At 38.7% G+C, this 20,816-nt stretch overlaps 1 protein-coding gene across 9 annotated transcripts in view; it reads left to right on the forward strand.

Moving 5' to 3' along the window:
* LOC128890458 (uncharacterized) overlaps positions 1-20,816 on the forward strand; it is a 132,372-nt gene that overhangs the window by 37,268 nt on the left and 74,288 nt on the right. The window contains exons 1-3 of one of the 9 annotated variants that reach the window (XM_054148947.1): positions 4,439-4,616; positions 5,114-5,641; positions 7,227-8,270. The exons of 3 other annotated variants lie outside the window; for them this stretch is intronic. The gene's annotated coding sequence lies outside the window, so the exon portion shown is untranslated. Of the gene's footprint in view, positions 1-4,438; positions 4,617-4,748; positions 4,838-5,113; positions 5,642-7,226; positions 8,271-20,816 lie in introns of those variants that run through there. 5 more of the 9 variants (XM_054148950.1, XM_054148948.1, XM_054148952.1 and 2 more) reach the window with 5 other exon arrangements.

Here is a 20,816-nt window from a genome sequence, read left to right on the forward strand (position 1 = left end):
GTATTCGTGGGTCGCCCCTAAGGTTATCTTGGAGTTGTGTCGACGAGTAGGCGCACACACGACCTCGTCGACGATCGACGTGACGACTACTGGCGATAAAGTTTCCGCTACTATGGAAACAACGCTTAATACGACTACAACGCAACGAGATGGAAGGCGATCTGACGTAACGATCGCACCCCATTGAATATTTCATCCGCTTCGAGCGGAGATCCCTCTCCCTTGTTTGTGCATACGTGTGTTTGGACCAACCGAAATGCGAAAGGAACCTATGGGGGAGGATTGTCAACTATAATATGCCGGTTTTGTTGAAACTTTGCGCAGAAATTTATTGGCATTATTTATTATTAGACTGGGGGATGTTTATGGATTTTTTTGGAAATGAAATTACGGGGTATACATGAGAAATGGTTTCGTTTGAATTTCAATTATTGGGTTGTCCGGAAAGTTCATGCCTATTTTTAAGAAAGATCCAAAGGCATATTTGAATTTTGATTTATATTTATTAAATTATATACGTACCATTTTGTTTCACAACCTTTCCACCTGTTAAGGAATGTACACATTGTTATTTGTTTTCAGCCATTCCGATATATTCAGACCTGTACCGCCTACTAAAAATCGGCATGGACTTTCTAGACAGCCCAATATTTTTCTGTATCTGTGAAAATATACATTTGCATAAATAAGGCTGTTTGCTATTACTTTAACTGTGTATAATGTAATGTAGTGCACAATGTGAAAAATAATCTGAAGAGTATCTTTAGTTAATTTAATCTGAAAATTGTGGAAATCGAGGAAGTCATAGTTGAAATTGTAATTGGCAATAAATTAGGTGTCCATACATTGTTGTATTCTGGTTACTTAAATTTAAATTGAACGAACTCTACAAGCTCCAAAGACACTCGATACATTTATATGTTTCTTAATTATAACTCTTCACCTAAAATTATTCAAAATGCAATTAAGTCAATTTATAAAGTGTTGCCTAATAACGCTCCACTACCCCTCAGGGGCTGTAGCAGTGGTTTTACGAAACTACAGTACGGGCCTAGGAACCCCGAGGTACCCGTGCTAGACTGAAGAGATAGATGAGAAGTAAGAGATACTGTAAACAGTATTAAAATAATGCAGGAGTCATGTAAGACGAAAGTAATGAAGTAAGTAATGAAGAAAGAAAATGCAAATGTAAACAAATAAAGAAAGCGGTAGTGAAATAGCTTTGTTAATTCTAAAAAACTGATCACTTTAATAAACGACTGAATTGAACGCTCCGCTAAAAAGATCTGACTATCGAAATTCCACCCTGGTTATCTAAACCTTCGTAATAATTTTATTCTGAACATGTAAATGTTCCTGTGAAAATTTATATTCATGTAGAAATATTATATCAGCTGCGTCAACATTTTGTACAGTTCCATATACGTCTTATAATATCATAAGACATTCTACAAAGTCAACAGGACTCGGTGTACCTGCTACCGTTCGATGTTACGATTGTCGAAAAAAACATGTCCGTAATCGGGACGTTTACCTTGTGTCACGCTCGGAAGTGGAACGTACGCACACGTCCATTGTGAACTTCTTGGCTTCCGTGTTATGGAAACAAAACGGAGCCAAGGGTTTAGTAAACGACGCTGTTCTTGAATGGATTCACAGTCTCCGACGGTGAGAACAAAACAACCTTTTGTAGGAATCTCAATAGGAAGCTTCACTCGGTGTTCTCGTTACTCTTTGAACGTTCCCTTTAATAGAAGATCGAAAAAGGGAGCGCGTCAAAACCTTCCTATCCATTGTGCCGCGACGGTGTTCGTGATCTTCCACTGATAGTGCACTCGTTGCGCGAATGTCTCTCGGGAGTTCGATAATTGTTTCAGATATCGAGACGTGTGCGCCACCTTACGTGGCAAGGTAATTTCCGAAATGGAATTCCTTCCATGTCCCGTTACATGGTTTCTTCTCTTTGTTCTGGGCAGCCAAAAGTCGTGTGTCGAGGCGCGAAGGCTTCTGAAATTTTAATTAGGTCACTAGTTGCTTCTATAAATAGGTTCATAATTTGTATTTGCCTAAGATCACAAAAGTGAAAGTTTATCGCTAAGAGTATTAGCAAAAATATTCAGATAATAGTATGAATGCACATTATATTTGTACCGATATTCAGTAAGTACCAAGAGAGAAAATTAATTTACTGAAATTAATCTACAAACATGGCACAATGATTCTCTTCTCTGGATCTACATAAGATTTCAAATAATAAGTTTATAATCATCATAAAAATTCCTGAAAATCTTTCCCTTTACTTCCGCTGAATTCACCATTTATTGAGCACGCAAGCTCGCCAATTATTTCCTAATTAGTGTTCCAATCGAACAAAATCCGGCGCCGTTTCCCGAACAAGGGACGTTCGTTTCCGCGTGGTCGATGATCAGTATTATCGGAATAGTTGGTGCTTCCTGTGATAGCCGCCACGGTCTCTGTTAATCGATAGGAGCCTCAATAAGGAGCCACAGGTATGCGTTCACATGTACGCGGCTTTATCGTCGAGTGTCTTGTTGGAGTGATCATCCAAAATGTCGATGACAGTACGGGCCAAGTGCGTTTAAAGAGGGTGGAAGCTCGCTGACCCCAAAAAACTATCGTACAGACACTAACGATAGAGTGCAGTTATTTGATGACTCACTGGAATTTCATTTTAATTGTACAACCGCCACCACTGTCGTTACAATATGTTTAATTAATACGAATACCTCACTGGGTAGCAATTATAAAATATAGGAAGTAACTGGAATATTGAGGTGTATTAAAAATATTTTTGTCAAAATTTTACGATTTATATTCAACCCCCAAAAAATAAATATCGACTCTGTTACTGTTAACACTGGCCTCCTCTACGACCCCTTAAACGTTTCAGTAATTCCGTTGGCTTTAATTTATTTCTCGAACCTGCAAGAGACCTACTGTCTGTTATCTTTTCGTACTATTCCCAGAGATCCTCCTACACCTAAAAAAAAAAAAAAAATAATAATAAGGAGCTCAGACCTCACGTCGTTTTTTCTTGCAAGACCCAAGCGACCTCTTCGTCAGCATCGATTCCAATTTCAGGACGTCTTCCCTGGCACAAAACGCTTCTATACTCGTGAACAAAAAGATACCACGCCCGTGGTGTCGTGTATTTACGAACGCCAGACCTCGAACGTGCATCGAAGATGGCCCCGTATAAATATCCCAGTTTTAATAGAAAGAGGGTTAGTCGAAGCAGAAAGTCGATAACGCGTGACCGAACGATGCGTGCGGAGACGTCCAACGACGTTTTGCTTGCACTCCATCCAACCAAAACTCGGGAGACCTATATAGAATTATGAGATCCCAAGACAAAACTCTCTTCCAACACCAAGCTACCCTGGAGCCTTTTAACTATAGCGATAACTTGTTTCGCAAGTGCCAGGAGGGTGAAACCAAAACTAACGAACAAACGAGATACCACAGATGACGTTTGCAGAAAGGAAGCAAGGAGAAAAAAGGATGACAAAAATGTCGACAACGCGTAATAAACTCCGAACTATTCCAAGTGAAATGCATCACTGGCCTTTGAGTGAAGTCTCGAGGGTTTTCGTCATTCCAGAACCCTGAAGTTTGGGACTCCTAACTCAAATCTAACAATTCCTTTCTCCAAATTCGACACTGCAACAAAATGATCAAATTATAATCCAATTTCTTCGTGCAATGCTCCCTTGATGCATCTGCAAACGTCATAAAATACAAAACTACCAAGAGTGTCAAATTTCGAATAAGCAACGTTCCCCTTCCCTGTAATCAATGATGAGTTTTCCCTATTCATTGAACGTTGTATTTTACATACAGTTTCGATTCATTTTCATTTCGATATTATGTTAACATATTAGAAACGTGTGCTTTTCTCTTTCTTTCTCAATCAGCCCAAGCCACAGCAACTCGTGTCCAGGTACAGCTAGTTAGTAATAAAATTTCTCCCTGTTACGCCATCTTAAAGCACCTCCAATAAAACGCGAAGATACCAAGGTAGTCAAACTTCGATGAAAAGCAACGTTTCCCTCCCCCGTAATCAATGAGAGTGGGCGAAAGTAAAAAGAAAAATGGAGTAGGGATAGGGACCTTGATCTTGCCCGTTGACAGTTTCGCGGGAAGCGTACCCTTAGGGCGGGTTTCCCCGTTGAGCGTCCCGGTGGCAAACGAGCGTCGAATGCCCCAGCTTTAATGTGTATCACGGGGCTGGCTGCCCCCTCTTTCTTTATTCTCCCGCAGTCTCCCGGCCTATCCTCATCTGTCCTCGTGTCTCCCTTCATCTCTTACCCTCTGCCGCTTTTCTCGGTCCCGTACGGAGGGACGATTGACGTATCGATTCCAGTCAGGGTGGTGGTGCAACCAGTCTGGCCTTCGCCGTCGTGTCTGCGTGGTCCAAAAGTGCTGGCGTCGTCTCAGCGCCAACGGTTCTCTCGGTGCTTCCTCCGTCGATCCACCCGTCGCGGGGGAGGATCGATGCCGTCGACCGTTACGAGCGAGTCGCGACTAATCGCGCGCGCTCCACGCGACCAGTTATCGTGGGACCAGGGATTGGCATAATTTTATTCCATTAATTGGTAATCGATGTAAACTGTGCACGATTACTTTTCTTAGGTTTTTGTTAATTTTCTGTGTTGGTTGTCATGTGTACAAGATTCTGTTAAATTTACAGCTATCCTGCTCGATTTATTTTGATTAATATATATCTTTTATTTTGAATATTAGTGTACGAAATTGTTGAATGAATCATTGCTGGATGATCGTCCTAAATAAATGTCCATTGTTTGGATACATTCAGGTATCGGTGAGAATATCAAGAATCTGTATTGTTTACTATTTCATGATCTTAACTTCGACATTATGAAACCCAAGCAAACATCTACATTATTCAATAACAACAAGCTGAATACGTAGATACTATAAATATAAATACATACATAGTATGACAGATGTATAATATAAAGAAAATTACAATTTATCGACTTAAATGTTTGACAATTAAATAAATTGATAGTAAGATATAGCTACGACCAAATTACAATTAATTTTCTGAAATTTTTGCCTACAACCACAGAATTTTGCCAATCTCTGCGTCTTCCGCAAGAAAGCATATTTCTTTCCCGTGATTCTCGCGACAGTGTTCCGCGAATGCAAATCGCGTGTGACGGGAAAGGTTCGACCGCAGCCCATCGTGGATTCTTACTCTTCGTCCTGCGAGCGGGACTCTAACGAAGGCTTCCCGAGCACGAATCCCACGAACGGAATTCGAGGGGATAGTTATTGGAACCGCCAGCTCGAGCACGTGACTGATTTCCAATCGGATGGCATCGAGGCTGGTTTCCTCGATGACACTTGGAAGTCGACGAACGGTTTCGACTCCTGGATTGGTCGTCCGCGGCGATTCTTCGTAGAAGTGGTGAACCGAGGGAGGAATGTTTTATTAACTAGTTTCGTTAACGGTTTCGGGGTCAACCGCGACCGTTCGTGCCGATATGAAATTCAATTTCTGCGAAGCTATCGTGAAGGAGTGTCTTGTAAATTAACGGTGTTTTGAGTCTCGCGTGCGTTCGAAGATAATTGAGAATATGTTGTGAGTTATTTGGTAAGTTCGAGTAATAAATCTTCACACAATGAAACGTGGTTGGACGTCTATTATACGATCAGGGATAGGATTTATTCAGGATTCATAGTACGAGGAAGTGCAAAGTTGGATTTTTGGTGTTTGATTTAGGAAATATGAAAGTGGTGAATGTTTCGGTTTGAGTGGTAAAATTGTTAATTTATGAATTGATTGGATTTGAGTGCATCGATGTAGGTACTTGTCACATTTCCTTAAATATTCCTAGTCTTTTCAAGGAAGACTATAATTCCAACATCGCACCTACTAAAAAAGCTATGTATTAGCTTTTTAACTCTAATGCTTATCTACTGGTATTTATTAACAGTCTCGTTGATTGTCTACTTACAGTGTATGTACAAAATTCTCTTCTAAGTTGTAAACTCTTTTAACAAACAGTAAAAGGGCTAAGATCCTCCTCTCAAACGTTAAATATATATGAATGTAATACAAATTAAAAGCACAATCAAAAAGAAGTATTTTCATGTACATTACACTTGTGCATCATTATGTTTTCTTTTTGTTCTTTTTTTTAATATTTTCATTAAACGTGACGACTACTATCTTTACCTTAATTAAAGAAACAAACGTTTTGGATCGTTCGGACAGCCAATTTTGGCGTAACTATCATCTTTGATTGCCATTACAAAGACATGTTCTTCGGGAACAGAATGTGATAATTCCCGTCGAATCTGCATTTGACGTTAAATCGAATCGCTCGCCAGCTTTCGCTTCTCTGAAACAGCTTGATGTCGACGGGTTGTATTACCGCAGGACGAAATTTAATAGGAGCGTTTAGGGGTGTTGTGTTCACTGATAACATCCACGCGTGTATAAATACCCATCCGCGGCCGTGGTGGGGACTCGGATGCGGTGTTTATATCCGTTGGTTCCATTCAACGCCGTTGGCTTTAAGCTGAATGCCCCTGACACACTGCGCCACCCAGGACTCTCGAGGACGAGCTAGTCAATTGTTTAGTCGTGTCCTCGTGTGATGAATCCAGCGCGACCTTAAGTGGGCAATTGCTTGTTTTCGGACAAAGAAACCAGTTTCTTCGTTATTTTTTATTGACGAAAGTATGCAAGATTTTAATTGAAAAAAAAGGGTATGCGTTCTTCAAGGATTGTACCGTTAGATTCTGTAATAAAAGGACAGTATTTTTGGCCAGAAAAAAAATTAATTTCTCCCATTCTGGACTCATTATCAGCGAAAGAAAATCGACGAAACGGCGCGAGCCTACTTATTGGATGCTCCGAACAGAGCATCCCCGCAGACTGACTAAGAGGATTCTGTCATTTAAGAAGGCACTCCCAATGTTGGAATCTATCCGGAGAAACGGAGCATCGATCGAAAGAAGGAAATTACCGTGGGGCCGCAGTAATTGGATTTCGCGAATCAAGCGGTTCGATCGAGATCCCTTTTCTTCGCTAAACTGGAATCCTTTAGAGTCCGATGGCGGACGTAAATAGTGTTGCAACGGAATGCTGGCGAGACGAATTAAGTGGTTTGAAGATGTTGCAGGCAGTGGCATTTAATCCTCGAGAAGTATCGTTACTCTTTTCATTTTAGTGGTTCGAGTCTTCTTCTGTAGTCAAATTTCATGTCGATTGGAAATAGTGTGTGTTGCAACAAAATGTTGGTCGATGCTTGTCTCGAGACAATTTAAGTGGTTTGAAATGGTTAGGAGCATTCATATTTATTTCTTATCAAGTGTTATTACCTTTTTCATTTTAGTGGTTCGAGTCTTCTTCTGTAGTCAAATTTCGTGTCGATTGGAAATAGTGTGTGTTGCAACAAAATGTTGGTCGATGCTTGTCTCGAGACAATTTAAGTGGTTTGAAATGGTTAGGAGTATTCATATTTATTCCATGAAGAGTTCAACATTTCCCACTCTAAAATACTAAAAATACTTTTTGGAATTAATTGTACATATACACAGTGTGATACAAGTTCTGAAAACGTAAAAAGAATTTGCACTGGAAGTAAAAGTATGTGCCCATTAATCGCTACGAAAACTAAAATTTTAATAAAGATACTCTAGCGAACTTGGCATTAAAAAAAAATCCGGACAATAACTACGCTGCCCTACACAAGAAAACACAGCTGAAAACTTTTCAACATACTTGTCAATCGTTCAACAAAACAAGCGTGTCTGACTTGGCCTCCCCAAATGGAAACCGTCGTCCAACTAACCTAAACGTGGAAATCTTCGACCTCGATGCTCTCAATGCGCGATGGGTCTCTCAGTGTCAGGCCATCGCTCATACAACGATGAATTCGGATCAAGAACATCTCGGTTGGAATTTACGTTCGCGGTATGATCATGTTTGGTGCAAGACGGGCAGACGTCGTGACCAGAATCCCACGGGGATCGTACGCGTCGAAGAGTCAATCTCCTGACGCTAACGCGAGGACAGAACCACCCTGTCGTCGTGGGAATCGAGAACAGTGCTCCATATTCAGCAAATGACACAGTGCGCGCTTCGGTTCCCATCGGAAAATGCTAATTGGACGATGATCCGGAATTTTCGTTCGCGGTGATCAACAGCAAAAACCACGGAGTCGTCGCCAGAGATCGGTGGCGATCGAGCGACAGCTCTATCGCGATCACAGGTTGGTGTGCCTTATTTAGAACCACGTTTGGGGGCTACTTTTATTATTATTTTTTTTTACTAATTTCGAGACAATTTTCATGATTTTTTGATGGAGAAAGCAGTTGACATAAACTGTTGAAATTTGGAAAGTTTATTTATACATACATGTACAAGATGAATTTTAGTTCCATTAAGGAATTTAGAATTTAATTAGAATTTTAGTCTGTCGTAAATCAGGTGTATGCATAGGTTTCAGGTCCTTCAACCTAACGTTGGACTTGTCAACAAATTATTGATTACTTCTTTCATTTCACTCTTGAAATTAAACGAAACGCTTTGGAGGCTCATATTGCATAGCTAAAAATAATTTGACGTTTCTGTAACCAAACTGATGCAAAATTAAAGGATAAAGTTACTTTTTAGAGTTTCTTATGGTGGTATTTTTAAAATCGTTTGAAAAGTTTGTCACGCAATTTATTATGAATCTCTGCGGAATAAAGGGAAACTAAAGAAAATGAGTTTTGGCACCTTTAGTTAGCAGATTAGTTAATAAATTCATAAAGATATGAACCGAAAAGGAGTTTTATTCTCCGTTTCCGTCTAAAAACGAATTTCTTCCGCTTGTCTGGCTACACCAACATTTATTCTACTTACTAGACTGGAAATACTATTCTACGCGTCTGACCATGCGTGACCCTATTCTCCTTATCTGGTGATATATGTTCCCGCGCTATTTGTCTGGCATGGGTGGGACATACACTACTTGTCTAGGTAAAAATTGCTTTATTTCTGGGAGGTACGATAATGTCGAATGTGAAAACCAGACGAGGGAAAAATGATCTTTTTCGAGTTTCCTGTTAAATCGATTCGTTGATATTTACATCAATTTGTTTCCCATTACTACCTGTCATATGGTCGCCTATACTATATTTTTCTATCCCTTGTAGCTTGAAAAGACGAGATGAAGATCAAAGTGTATTATAGAATCCACATATCTATTAAAAATAAATAATGATCGTTAATTATTTATTAATTCGGTCGACATTATTTTAAACACCTGTAGAGTTCACATAGTTGGTTCTAATTTATCGTTGAGATTTCTATGCACCTCGATATTTCCGAAACGAATCGTTTTTAAAATTGGAAATATTTTATTTCACTGAATTCGCGTGTTTTATTTAGAGATGCAAATCAAAGTCGTATATCAGCCAATTCATTTTATCGGACGTTCCATTTTATTGAGTTCTCGTTTTCTCTGGATTTCGCTGTCCTCTGCTACGACTATCTCTCGAATAAATTTTTTATTAGTCGCACTCAAAGGCGCAGTTAATTGTTCCACTAAAGTTCTTTTTATCGCTAATAATTTTTCTTCCAATATCCCGAAATGCTCGCTCGAGATAACGGTAGCGACCATTTTTATTTTCGAACATTCACGCTTTGTCGTTGCGATCTTTCGAGCGGTATTCTATGTTACTGATAGCAGCACTCTGTTTTTTACAATTTAAATGCAAATGACTGCAGGCAGATGTGTTCACATTTTTCCATTTACTTACTGTTTTATATTTTTTTAAATTCATAAGAAAAATATTATACCGTATGCAATGAATCTTTATTTTCTAAATAGATATGTTAATGAAATTCACTTACCTCTATCAGTTACGTCCGGGCCTATTTTAATTTTTAATTGCAAATCTGTTAAGCTGGTGCCAAACTGCATTGCGAAATTACCTATCTGCGCTAGGCTATTTCGAGATTTTTTTCATTGGCGTCGATACGTCCCACACATACGATCGTACTTGAAGCGTTTTCCATTTTATCTGTTCAACAGGTAGACCACAGCTGCAACCGTGGTTGCATTACCGACATTCCGTTAAACCGAGCGAATCGCAGTGCACGATGAAACTACCGCATTTTATTTGTCGAAACTGATACAGGCTATCTGTTCTGCGCTAAAATTTAACGCACCTTTAGGTACAATTCCGTACATACTGCCATTCAAATGCATTTCATCCCTTGCCATTTGTAGGGAGAAATTTGTCCGAATTAAATGACAGGTTTTATGTTTACAAATCAATTTTTATTTATTTTTATTTATTTTCATTTATTTTTATTTATTGTATATTTATAACGGAACATTTATTTGGAAACGGGTACGAATATTCACCGGACTGAATATATGTGAATATTTACATTTTAAAAATTCTTCGCAAAGTAAGATGATGTAGTCTTCGATTAACGCCATTTTGGTGAAATTATGAGACCAGCTTTTCCCTATCTAAATCTTCAATAAAACATACTAAAAGTTTCAAAGCAATCTAACTCTATAATATTTTTCATAAACAATTTCTGGAAGCACTTCCTTTTGGAACCCTTCGTCGGGGTTGTTTCTTCTAAATTGATTTGCATTGCGTACTGTCTTTGGTCGTCGTTTCTTCTGTCTATACGTGTCGAGTTCTCACCCTTGAAATCCATTAATCACCCTGGCCGGAATCCGGAAGGTAAACGATACGAGTTAACAGTCCCAGGGGTTCAACAGGGATGCAGGAATAGTCGCCTATGGAGAACCCTTGATTGATACGTGCAAACCGATTGGCACTGCTTTACGCCCTTGGGATCCCTTCTCGTGGGCTCGAGATTTCCGACAGGAACTTCCGAGGGACGCGCCCCCGAGAGTTTCGTTTCACCCTGTGGCAAATAGGGATCGGAGCTTGATGGATTACCAAAGTAGCGTTCGAGTCTCAGCATTATCATAAAGTAAAGAAAGAGGTCGAACGTCATTCTGTTGATAAAACAATGATTCGACGTCAGGACATAGGCATAGGTGATGTTTATTTTTCGGGAATAAGAGTAGCGTAACTTTCAATCTGAAAGTTTTTGGCGGTAGTTTCTAGGTGGATACTTTTGGAATCAAAGAAAAGTGTGTTAGGTGTATGCATAGGTTTTGTATAATTTTTGTTTGTTATCTGTCAAATGATTGTAATTCATATAACGTGTGCAGTTTTAGAAAAAGCTTTTGAGAATTTCATAGAAATATTTATACAAATGTTTTAATTGGAGTAAAGAGTACTTTATATATATTATATCTCGTGATTTTATATGTCTATCTCTTCGGTGAATAAGTTTCATGTATTATATATATGACCGTATTAAAATTACCTGAATACCTGAATACATAATATTTCCTGCCTGCCAGCCCTTTCGCTTTTGCTACCTGCACCTGTTGCTTTAGGGGGTCTAATAATTCACTCACATCAAAACGCGATTTAAACGAATCCATGTGCAGGTAGTTTATAGTATTCAAATCCTAACAAGTGTAACTTTAGGGAGGTGGTAAATCAACTATACTGTTCATTAGAGATAGTCGATTAAGTGTGATCTACATTAGAGCCAGACAATTAAGTATACTCTATATTAGAGACAGTAAATCAATGTATCTTCAACATATAATTGACAATTGATGATATATAATTGTCAGTTGATAATGCACACTAGAAAATAGCGAATCAAATGTATTCTACATTAGAGAGAGTCAGTCACCCATACTCGACATTATCCTCCCAAAGTTGGTACAGCAATGCAGCTACGATGACTCCCAGATGCCACTGACGTCGTCGAATGGGAACAGCTGGGACCAGGATAAACAGGACCCCTGGATATCCCGGATTCCATAGATAAAAATCGATGCCAGACCAGTTATCGGGTTCGTATAATATACCGGTGGCCACCGCAGTCTCGTGGAAGTGGACAAATTGGAAAATGGAGCTGGAGCTATCACCCTCGGTATTGGAAATCATCGATAAAGTGGCAGAGTGGCGACGTCGTCTTACACTCTGGATGTAATAAGGTCATATTCGAGCTGGAATGTCACTTTTGCCTGAACTAGCTCAGGAACAAACAAGAACGGGGTTAAAATTCAAGCTGGAAATTCTTTTTGGCTCCTGCAGTCGTGCGAGGATCAGGGCAATGGATAAAAATGAGATTAGAAGGGTCTCCGAGGGTGAAGGTAACTCGTGAGGTGCAATTGAGTGGAATTAAGTTAGTTGAAGTATTATAATAGACATAACTGCACTTCATTCGTTAGAATTATGAACTAGTACTTGACATTTCGATGCACTTTTAAGAATATTCAAAATAAATTGAAGAATAAAGAAACGAAAAGTGATAACCACCTACTTCAGCAATATTATTAATTATAATAAATTAATAATGAATATACTTCCCCACTAGTGGTTAATATTTTTTTCTGCACGGTGTAGATTTCTCACATCTTGAACTAATCATTCTTATCACAACTTCATGCTGTCTAGAAACGTTTCTTGAGACTCGAGCACTGGCTTATTTTTCAATCGAACTTCTACAAAAGTGGCGATCTCCACTCGACGCCGAGGAATCGAAGCCAAAGTCGAAGACAAGAAATAGACCGGTTACAATGGTCGACGCAACCGCTAAAAAGTACTTTGCTGGAATGGAAAAATGAAAGGAAAGTTGCTGTCCATTCCATCGGAAGACGCTGTCGTTATCCGATAAAGTGCGAAACGGAGCGTTCCGACTGATTAGTTACAAAAGTCCCAGACATAGGGTAGAGTACAGGAATTCGTAAATCAAGGGTAGTCGTGGAAAGTTCGATCGTGAAATTGAATTTACGCCGGCTCGGTTACGAGAGGAGGATAAAAATAAACGTACTGTACATGTTTGTACATGTTTGTTCTCTTGAGTAACGTACAAGGCGCTTATCCACTTGTGATAAATATTTTAGTTGCATGCATTCATATGTACAGGGTGACCAAGATAATGCAGACGTACAAATACTTACAGAAAAGTAAATTACTAATATATTATAATTTCTATTGGTATATATATTGTATTTTCATCAGAATCGAATTTTAGGAATAACCAACAGTATTGCACTCTGCATTTTTCTGGCATCTTGGCAAAGTTCTCCAAACGTTGATCAATCTTTCGTTTCGATCCATAAAATTCTCCAGTAATTCGTCACTTATTCCCCCAGGGAGAACGGTGAGCGTTCCACAACACCTGGTTCCGCCACTTTTTGTTGTCTTTATCCATCGACTTTTATTCTGGCTATCGCGGAGTGAAGTTCAGCCAACGTTGGTTTCAAAGTTTCCCAACAACGTTAATTCTCCAGCGGCGAACTTGGTTGGCCCAAGTGTACGACACGGGTCGGCAATATCTCTATAAACGGACGCAGCCGTGTATAGCTTAATGTCACGGTAACATTTTTGTTGGCTCTAGAATTACTTTACCTGAAATAAAATGGAAGTTGCTACGCCCGCGTGCGGGAACGTAGCGAATCCTTGTCGAAGATTTTCAGTTCGAAACCATTAGCGAACTGTTGGGTAGTAGTCGACTCGAAAACGTTATCACTTTCATTGTTCATTGTTCAATGTTCATTGTTTCATTAAATCGAACAGTTGAGTTTAAATGGGCTCAGATAAATGTTTATATTCATTACATCAATTTAAAAAAAATATCAGCTCATAGGGGATGATGAGACGAAACTTTTTTATATTTGCAGTTTATTTATAGGAAGCTTAGTTTCGAAAATAAAAATTGAAAAGTTAGAAGTTTGTTGCGAAAATTGAATTTTAGGATGGTCTTCTAAGTTTTCAATTTTTATCTCTGAAACTAAACGTCGTATGAATAAACTGTAAATATAAAACAGTTTCGTTTTGTCATTCTCTATAAGCTGATAATTTTTTTTTTATTCACACCTCTACGTCTCTTAGAATCTCCGGCAAAAACCATCCCTCAGTCAAATGGTCAATGATGACTAGACTGCGGATTTCATGCACTTATGTAAAATGAAATAACAATATTACTATAATAATTGTAGATTATATGAAACATAGATTATGTATATTTTGTGTTCTTCGCGGTCTAATGATAACGTTTGATTTTTTCCGAGAATTCATCAGTTCATTCATATTTCATGTTACTAGTACATTTATTTACGTCATACCTGTTAATCATATAAATTCATTTCTTGTCTGGTAATAAAATCATATCATTGCACTCAGTTGAATATATTAAAGAAATAATAACAAACTTCGGTACGATCGCGATAGTGTCAAATATATTTACACAAAAAATCTACCATTTAAGCCAGGATCTTCCAACCGACCATTTCCCGATCTATACGTTTTCGTACCGTTCCCCAAATCTCAGAGCCGATCCACGTTCTCTTAAACACGTCAGTCACGTACCAGGGAACAGAATGAAGGGCGAAAAGGGTTGCAACTTTAATATCCCACCTAAGTGACGCGCTTTGAGGTCAAAGCGTTACGTTTCCTCCTCGTTTAAAGGGGAGTCACGTCTTGAATTAGATACACGGTCTCCCTGAGCCGCTTTGTAACGTGTGACTAGAAAACGAACGGTCCCCCCACCGAAGGGGTAAAACACTTCAATAAATACGAGTGGCGGTCCCTTTGACGTCTGATATTAAATTCATGGATTTTAACAGGCGGCGCAGGAGCACCGAAAGTGAGTTTTTTAATTGGCTTTTGTCCAGCATTAAAGCGAATTAGCGATGCTACTGTCTCACCTGTTGAAGTACCTGTACTACAGGTGAATTTATGATTCGCCATTACAGCTCGACAATTTTGTCTTTTTTGTCTTGCTGTCATTTCTCAGTAATAGATAGCTTGATACTGTTTAACGTTAATTATACACATTTAACGTTAATATTTCTATAAATTAAGAGGGCTACATTTTCTGTCCAGGCATGAAGAGCAACTAAGTAAAATTTCATCTCGATTGAACAGGAATAATTAGAGTTACAGAATCGTCCCAGACAAATTTTGATTTTATACATAACTGCTTATGGAACAATCCTGCAAATGATATAAAAAGAACAGTATTACAAAATAATAAATATTTGTGTTTGTTCATCGAACATATTTGCAGATCAAATATTAGGTTCTCCCGAAAGTTTCTTTCGCGAGTTGCGTTCAATTATTTTATGCAAAATGAATCGTGTACAATTCAGTAATGTAACATAAAACATAAACCATTGTGCATGTATTATTTATTAATAAAGCGAAAGAAACTTTTGGGACAACCTAATACGAAGAAAGAGAAATTTTTGTATTTAGAATAAAAAAAATTCCGCTAAAAACGGTGGTAGTTAAACGTAGGACAGCGTCCAATTATCGATTTGCAAAGCAAATACGGCTACCACCAATCAGGAGGGGATTAATCGTCAGATAGAGTTATCCAAATAACGTTTTTGTTTAACGATAGTGTCTCGCGGAAATGTTTTTTTTTTTTTTTTTTACTACTGGCCACGATGCAAATATTTCCGTGCATCCCTTACAATGTTTACATCTTCCACTGTATGTATAAAAATATGAATTTGTGTAAATATCCGTAATCTAATTATAATTCCGCAAAGTAAACACGCTAGTAAAATTGTAAATGTCACGCTCGTATCGATACACGGCCTATTCTTTCGCGACGCTTCCGCGTGTAATTGCGCGTCAAGCGATCCGCAACGGAATCCCCGAGGAGAACAAAGTTAATTTCATATCTGGTGTACGTGGGTGCAAGCTTTGGACCGCTCGTCGCGGAGATTTCGTTCGGAACAACAGCACACGGTTGCAATAAGGTCGCGCTTACTATATACCCCGGATGCTCGGTGAAGCGCAAGAAAAACAGATACCGCTCGAGTATACAAGTTTCTGTTCCATTGTACCTCAACATGTTTCAAACGTGTCGTCGAGCTTGTTTCGCCGAATGATTCTTTGTGTTTGCCCGCGTCAAGTGTGCCAACGTCGCAACTTTCGCAAATGTCAGGCAAAAAAACGTAACGAGCGTGTTTACTAGTTTCCGGGAAATATTTAGAGGCATGTTAATATTTACATTAATATTTTTGTCACTTCTCTTGTTATCCTATCGGCCATCCAATTTGATTTTTCATTATCGTTGAATTATTATTTTGACGTTCGTTCATTGGTGTCCCTTTGAATTTCAATTGATTTATAAAATTATTTTTTTTTTCGTGTTCATTATTTGACGACCCATTGAGTTGAATTGATTTATTCAATTATCCTTTTGAATTTCAATTGATGTTTATTGATGCTTGTTATCGTTATCAAATAATTATCATTTTAAATGGCTCCATTGAAGTCATTTATTAATATGTACATATATAGTACACATTTATAAACATATAATGATATAGATATATATATACAAATTACATTGAATTACAGTTATAAGAAATCATACATAAATCTGCCAGAAATATTTTCCTGTTCTTCCGACCCACATCATTCAATGTTTATTCGCTCGTACGGCAGACTCGCATACGAATGCCATGAAAAATATTATTCTCAGACCTATCGCACAATCACAAAGGGCCTCATTTCGTGATACCAGTTGTTCCCACGTCCTCGTCTTCGCCTCGTCGCAGGAAACGGAATCTCCTGGCGCAGGAACGTCTATCGCTCCTCGTTTCTCACTGCGAAGCAAAGGGGTACAGAACAGGACTCTTCACTGTATCGAACGTTGCCTCGTTTCTTTTTTGGCTATATAAGGCGCAGGCACAAAGGGGATGGTTCCAATGTATCTGGCGAGAACGGCTTTCTTTTGTAACCGAGAACTTCGCAGCGACGTTTTTCTCTGGTGAAAACTTATCCAATTACGACACCCTTGTGATCTATTAAATAGACAGCTGTGCATCGTCTCGCATTGCGAGTTCGTTGTTGTCGAGCAAGCTTGCAAAGCTCCATTTTACCTTGGAAAAAAAAGATACGATACTAATTGTAATTAAACTCTAATAATTAAACTCATTCAGGTATTTTATGATTACCTTATTGCACTGAATGGAAAATGAAGTTACAAACATCACCTGAAAATATATGTACATATTGAGTGCATATAGGGTTTAAAGAAACAAAATAAACGATACTAATTGTAATCAAATTCCAATAATTAAACTCATTCGGGTATTTTATTTTTACCTTGTTACAATGAACGAGAAATGACATTGGAAACTTGTTTAAATTTAAATGTACGTGTACATCTGTATATCGAGTATACATAGGATGTCCCCCACGAAATGTATAGACAGTTAACCGATTGTAACTTCAGTCTTAAAAGGTCAGAATTGATTCCTACTCCCACATTCTACTCCTACATAAATCGTTTGAGACTCCAGCAAGGTGTCAGCGATCGAACGCCATATGAGAACGTTTCGCATCGCTTTACGACTTCCAAATCTCTCGAAGCTTGAAAGAATAAGCACAGAACGAGTGTATGTACGTGTTTGGGAGTCGATTCGATGAATGCATGGAGTGTCTCCAGACGCAACCCGATTACGCTTTAATGCATTCCGAGGGAAGTTCGAGGAGCTCCTGGGTATTCCGGGTGTCTGGCATCAACGACCGCAATTCCGGTGCTCCGTGACTCGCAGTTCCGAAAGCGAACCGTGAATAAATGATCCACGGCTTTGAGCGCTCTTCGCAGTTTCTGCTGTCGCTCTGATTCATAATTGACCGAGTTTGGGAAACAATACTTTTAATGACCGAAAAGAGAGACTTCTTTCTGCGTGGCGTAATTTAAAGATAGGGTAGACCAGGTCTTGAAGTAAAATAATAAGTTCGGTATTGGCTTTGCTTAGCTTTATTTACAGTGCGTTATTGTTAATTTTACAATATATACACTTGTTCTTTACTTCTGTTTTTTTTTTTTTTTTTTTTTTTTTTTTTTTTTTTTATAAGATAATATCACTTTCATGTTCAGTATTTACAAAGAGGTATTTTCTTCTCTGGATTAAAAAATATATTTCACGTCTTGTTCATATTCTTGTTGAATGAGGTCTATGAATTATTTCTATCGAACTACATTAAATAGATTTTAAAATCGTTCATTTTCAGTTTCTTGAAAACTGAGAATATTAAGATAATTATTTACTAATTATACCACTCACATCAATTTCGAAAACAGTACATCATAAATGTACATAATCAGTAACCAGAGACATAAACTTGACAGTCAAGAGAAGGAACTAATTCTACCATTTTCGAGATCTACCACTTATTTAATCTTTGAAAACTGTACATATGCAACGATATTATTCAAATTTGTACAGCTCTTTAAACGTAAACTTTTCTCGGGCCAATTTTTTTTTTTATTTATTTCCTGCTTTTCCCTACGTGAAATCCGTTTAAAGCGAGCGACGTTATCTTGGCAACGATATATCCCAGTGTCTCAGCCCGACGCAAAACACAGCGTCGCGAGAAAAAGATATATCGAAGCGTCTCCGCGCTGTCGAAGTGCATTTTTGCGACGGACGATATTCGCCGGGGATTTTTCGAGCAGGAGTTTTGAACCTCCATCAATCATCGATTGGAGGGTAGACGGCGGATGACAACGAGGTGGCGATTTTCCGTTCAAATATGTCGACCATCGTTTTCTTAATCCATCAATCATCGCCGCGGGGATTAATAGCCGCGATGAAGCCGCGGTTTCACGGATTTTTAGAGCGAACAAAATTTTTTTTCCCAATTTTCTACACGCCACGGAAGTTAACGCGCGGGTTTACTGGAGTGTCTCCGATTTTCATTCGACCTCGAACAATGGGCCATCGCGGAGACGAATCTCTCATCTCGACATTCAAACGTACGATTAAGTATGATTAATCTAAAAATTAGGTTAACGTTTATATGTGAGCACTTGTGAAAATTTATGTGGATATACAGTCAGTCTATGTTGATTAAAGAAATTTGTCTAAATTAAATGGTAGGTTTGATATTTCCAAACGAATTTTTCTAGCATTTTCAAGAGCTGCGAGAGCCCTAAATATTTTAGAATTTAGAATCCTTCCGAACCAATAATTAATTATTAAATTAACTTTTTACGTTTCCACCACCTCATTCATGAAACCTCCAAAAATATTGCTCAATTTTAAATACATTCCCACGTCTCAAACTTCCAGATATTTCGAAGGATAAACAGAGAAACAAAGTACTCGGATTTTCCTCGGGTGATCGAGTTCCTCAGAAAAAAACTCATCATGAAAATGCAAACAGCGTGTCGCACGAAGCGTTTATACGTCCCTTATCTTTGAGTGGGTTTTTGCGAGCAAGAGCTGTCTGCGTAATTGTGCATTCCATAGAAACAGCTCTTTTTCCCCGTTTCTTTGTTCGTAACGAGGTTAGTCATTTCGCGGCACCTCTCGGAAAGGTAAAAACAATTCCTTCGTCGCTGAAGAAGCAGTTTTTTCGCTCGCGGAAGCGTTGGACACCCCAAAGCTAAATAAGGGAAAACAGAATTTTTTAAACTGACTTCAGGAGCCAGTGGCATCCTTGCATGAAGAGGAAAGCTTCTCCAACCATTACAGAAATTAGTGTTACCACTCGGATCAGCTCAAGTTACAGGTACAAGCCTTGAACTCATTCAGGAATTAATTTAAATTTAATTATTGCTGTTTGATGGCAATCGAAGGGATTTAGTTCGTTCAACTCGATTCGTGTTAATCGAGAAATATAACGAATAGAACATTCATAGATCAACTCAAGTTACAGGTGCAAGCCTTGAACTCATTCAGGAATTAATTTAAATTTAATTATTGCTGTTTGATGGCAATCGAAGGGATTTAGTTCGTTCAACTTGATTCGTGTTAATCCAGAAATATAACGAATAGAATATTTATGGGTATTGCATCTGCAATTTTTTGTATAATATTTTATTACGAAATAAGAAGAAGTCAAATGTTTCGTGCTTTTAACGATTATCCCACTCGATCACGGGAAGATTGCTTCTACAGTCCTAATCTAGACCAGAATACCCTTTCAAGACTAACCCTGGTGCACGTTCCAGGACGTGAGCGAGGATTGAGCTTCGAGTCATCGATAAATCTCTCTCGACGCTACCGCGATTCATCCATTCTCTCGAGGCTGTGCTCAATTTAAATTTATTCGCGCGGGGGCTAACCTCTAACGCGAATCTATTCTCGCGAGATCTGGCACCCCCCCCCCTCGCTGTTGTCTCATCTAAAACCTGTAACTGCTTATTTGTCTCGACGGCTTATATATCACGATCAACCTTCGAAAGACTGATGGAATATCGCGAGAGGTAGATCTCATACGTCAGAAATGTCGGTTCCACCGTGACCCGAATCTACCAAAGTAACGTGCCAAGATTTATCTCAGCCCCGATATTACTAACGCTGGATCATCTTTGTCAAATACCGTGTCATAGGCTAAAATTACACCGCGTCTTCATCATATCGACTGCGACGCGAGGTTCATCCGTATTCATAAGGCCACGCGATGGGGGAGGTCGTAGACATCTTCCTGATAACAGGAAATTTTCTTTTTGGTACTTTAGGCAATCTAGGAGAGAAATCGATGGTGTTCGTATCGTAAAGTACAGTGTATTATAATATACAGTCAGTCCAATATTCGTACCCTTTATAGAAGAACTCCGTCTAAATTAAATGATAGGTTTAATATTTTCAAATAAATGCTTCATCGTGGCTCATAATCAAATACACTTTGAAACATTAAACCTATCGTTTAATGTCGAGAGATTCCGTTAATAG

This window comes from Hylaeus anthracinus, unplaced genomic scaffold, assembly GCF_026225885.1.
Source record: "Hylaeus anthracinus isolate JK02 unplaced genomic scaffold, UHH_iyHylAnth1.0_haploid 12000, whole genome shotgun sequence".
Classification (NCBI taxonomy): Eukaryota; Metazoa; Arthropoda; class Insecta; order Hymenoptera; family Colletidae; genus Hylaeus; species Hylaeus anthracinus.